Genomic DNA, 4365 nt, shown 5'->3' with positions numbered 1-4365 from the left:
TAAAGTAGACTCCTTTTTGATATACTGATAAAGTTGATGAGGGTAGGTGGAAGTTATATTTTTGTCTAGTATTCATGTTATAGACATCAGAATTTAATTTGAATTTATCTTTGTTGTAAACAACAAATAAGAGAAGCGATAATATGTATTGCGATTGAAGAGGTAGAATTTTTAATTTCTTAAATAATTCTCTACATGAATCTCTACTTCTACATCCTGTAATGATTCTAATTATATTCTTTTGTATTTTAAAAATTATTGCACGATGTGAAGAGTTCCCCCAAAATATTAATCCATAGTTCATAATAGAATGAAAGTAGGCATGGTAAACCATCTTCAATACTATCATAATCTGTATATACAGAACCCCTAGTAGCAATATCAACATATTTATAAAAACTTGGACACAATACTTAGCAATCTGACCAATAACTGAAAGAACATTATTATAGCAGGAGATGTCAATGTAGATTTTCTAAAAAGAAGTGTTAAACCACAACTACAGACAATGCTAGACTCATATGGCTTGCAAGCAATAGTTGATGTCCCAACAAGAATAGGAACTAAAAGCCAAAAAGCCATAGACCAAATAATACTAAACAAAGGCTTATGGGAATACAACTTTAAAGCGGTGGAAACAGGGCTCTCTGATAATAATGCCCAAATACTACAAGTACAAATGCATTATAAGAACAAAAATGGACAAGGCAGAATATCTAAAGAGTTCAGATTAGCTAGATCTTATAGTGAGGAAAACGTTTAATATCTAACCTATTTACTAGGAAAAGACACCTGGGAGTCTGTTCTTAAACAGAATGAGGCAAGTGATGCATACAATGAATTTTTAGGCATCCTTCAGTATATTCACAATATAGCTACGCCTAAAAAATGGGTAAAAATTAAGCAGCAAAAATATAAATTGATTACTTTAAGCATAAGGGTATCAGGAAACAGACTTAGGACTCTTCATAGCTTAATTAAAGAAGGAAACACATCTGAAGAACTTAAAAAATATTATAACCAGTACAAAAAAATATACAACAAAATTATTGGTGAGGCTAAAAATCAAGCAGCGACATGTGAATATGATCGTCCGGGAACAAATCAAAAGCCATGTGGGATTTAATCAAAGAAGAATTAGGCAGTCAGCAAAAAGATCCAAAGAACACTGAATTAGGAATGAATGGAACAACTATACAAGATCCAAAAGTTATAGCCAATGTTTTTAGTGAATACTATACAAACACTGCCCATCACATCTGGAGTAACAATCGGACGGCACAAAGCAATGAAGACATGATCAACACAATAAAATACAACAGCAATAGCACGTTCTTAACTACAACCACTGAAAGGGAGGTGGTAGATATAATTAAAACATTGGGTAACAAAAAATCAACGGGCACTGACGATATTCCACAGTTCATTATTAAAAAATGTCATCTTCAACTAGTAAATGCTCTAACATACATTATAAATCTGTCATTTTCACCTGGTTATTTCCCCAACCAACTAAAAATAGCAAAAGTGAAACCCTTGTATAAGAAAGGCTGTACTGCAGATGTTGGGTTTTCCTAAAAAAAAAAAAGAAATTATGCACAATAGACTTTTATCATTCATAAATAAGTACAGCATAATCAACAATTAACAGCATGGATTCTGTAATCACAGAATTTCCTAAAATAGTTTACAAAGCACTAGAGGAAAAGAAACGAGTATAGGGATATTTTTGGATTTATGAAAAGCGTTTGACCTAGTGGATCATGATATATTGCTAAGTAGGATGGAAAGAATGGTAATATGAGGGGTTACAGTAAGGTGGCCCCAAACATACTTAGAAATCAGAGAACAAGCGGTAGAAATTATATACAGATGCAAAAAAACTAATCGTAACATTAATTACCAATCCCGAAAGATACCCATCAGCTATGGGTTTCCACAAGGTTCCGTTCTGGGACCAGCATTGTTTCTGTTATACGTAAACGACCTGGAGGGCAGCATAGAACATGAGCCGATGATACTAGCATTTTTATAGCAGGAAATAGCGCTAATGAAATTCAAAGGAAAACAAATGAAACAATAAACAAAATCACAGAGTGGTCTGAGAGGAATCAATTAAATATTAATAAAGAGAAAACAGTAGCAATAGCCTTCCAACATCTTCAAAAACTACAACTTGAATGCCCTCCAATAAAGATTTATGACACTGTTATCAACTACACAGATCACTCAAAATTTCTGGGAGTCTGGCTAGATAAGCATCTAAGATGGACTATGCATACGCAAGAGCTAGAGAACAACTTATGTAAATTATGTTTTGGCCTAAGGGTAGTTAGAAGAGTAACTGGACTAGAGACTGTCCGCACGTTATATTATGCTCATTTCCAATCTTTGTTATCATACGGACTGATATTTCGGGGCAACTCGGTAAATGCAAAATTGATCTTTAAATTACAGAAGAGAGCTATAAGAGCTATGACCCAGGTCCCAAAAATGACTGGTTGTAAACAAATTTTCAAATCATTACACATATTACCTCTACCATCTTTGTACATATACAAAACTCTAATACACATAAAATCCTATTTGAATGATTTCACAGCCAACTCAGGATTACACTCATAATACAGAAGGAAAAAAAGATGACTTGCACATCTTCCCATGTAATACAAGTCTATGCAATAACAACTTTAACAGTGTAGGACTTCGACTGCTAAATTATCTGCCACGATATATTAAAGAAATAACGGTACTATGTAGCACGTCCACAAAGTAAGTTTCCCACTCATCCCACAGCTAGCAAACCTTATATTGCGCTAAGCGACTGCGCGTACGTGATAGAGCACTGACATAGCATGGCGCATGCACAAACGGAATTTCCCGCGTTCCCACAGTAGCATCGTTGTAACTGTTGAAGTTAGAGGCTTTTATTCCAACTTCCGCCAACTGTGAAGTGCGGTCAGTGATAAAGTTTTGAATGCACAGAGCACAGCGCCGATCGAAATTCATCGTCAACTGTGCCGGGTCTATGGACCTAACGTCATGAGCAAGCAGATGGTGCGTCGCTGGTGCAGACAGTTTTCAGCAGGTCGACAAAGTGTGCATGATGAGAAGCGCAGTGGGCGGCCATCCATCATTACCGACGATCTGGTGGAGCTTGCGTGGGAACGCATTATGGAGAATCGTTGCGTCACAATTATAGAACTCAGCAGTCATGTCCCGCAGATTTCCCGCTCCTTGTTGCATGAAATTGTCATGGAGCACCTGTTGTTCAGGAAATTGTGCGCCAGGTGGGTGCCAAAGCAACTGACACCGGAACACAAAACAAAGCACAAGGAGTCACAATTGACCTTTCTGCATCATTACCATGATGACAGCGATGAGTTTCTGGACCGGATCATCACAGATGATGAAACGTGGATTGCACACATTACCCCAGAAACAAAACAGCATTCAATGCATTGGCATCACCCCAGAAACCAAACAGCAGTCAATGCATTGGCGTCACAGTGGATCTCCCTGTAAGACGAAATTCAAGCAGACGTCGGCGTGGAAAGTGATGTGCACGGTATTCTGGGACAGAATGTCCATGTCCATGTCGACTTCCTGACCAGAGGTGAGACGGTGAATTCTGAGCGTTACTGTGAAACATTGCAGAAATTGCGACGGGCCATTCCGAAAAGCGGCGCGGGATGCTTAGTGCAGGCAAAGGCCTGCAAACAATAGGGCAGTTTATCCAGACATAGCCCTCCATAAATGGAAACGGCGGAGTATGGAATAAAGTCAACAAAATCCGAGGCTGAAAGAGCAGTGCTGTGTAAGCATCTCGACCGCAAGGCTCTCTTTACAGCCATGCTGCGCCTGTACGCTTCCATCCACAGGGAGATACGAGAGTCGCTCCTGCTGGAGCAAAAATAAGAATCAGCTGAGGAATTTCGAGAACAAAGAAGGCGTAAACGAAACCCTCAGAGGAGCAGAATAAGAAGCCGAAGCCGTCACCCAGCCCAAGGGTCCCCAGGATAAAATCCCAGGTTGAAGTGCCGACAAAAAACTTCTTTGCGCCCCTCAGGACAACAAAAATTGACGTCGCGGAGGAGACATCAGACAAAGAACAGCAGCCATCTTGCAGCAGGTCAGGTAGGCCTCCTCCCATTGTCCTAACCTCTACAACTAACCTGATACAGTTGCAGAGGAATATCAAAGGCATTATTAATGGCAGATTTGAGTTCCGCAACACAAGAAGTGGGACCAGAAAAAAAGTGGCGGACTTTTCAGCGATAAAGAAATTCCTTCAGGATAGCAATCTGGCTTACTTTTCCTGTTTTCCAAAATCCGAAAAACCCATTAAAGCTGTCATCCGTCACG

Source organism: Cryptotermes secundus, unplaced genomic scaffold (assembly GCF_002891405.2).
Source record: "Cryptotermes secundus unplaced genomic scaffold, Csec_1.0 scaffold1133, whole genome shotgun sequence".
Taxonomy (NCBI): Eukaryota; Metazoa; Arthropoda; class Insecta; order Blattodea; family Kalotermitidae; genus Cryptotermes; species Cryptotermes secundus.
This window is presented reverse-complemented; position numbering follows the sequence as displayed.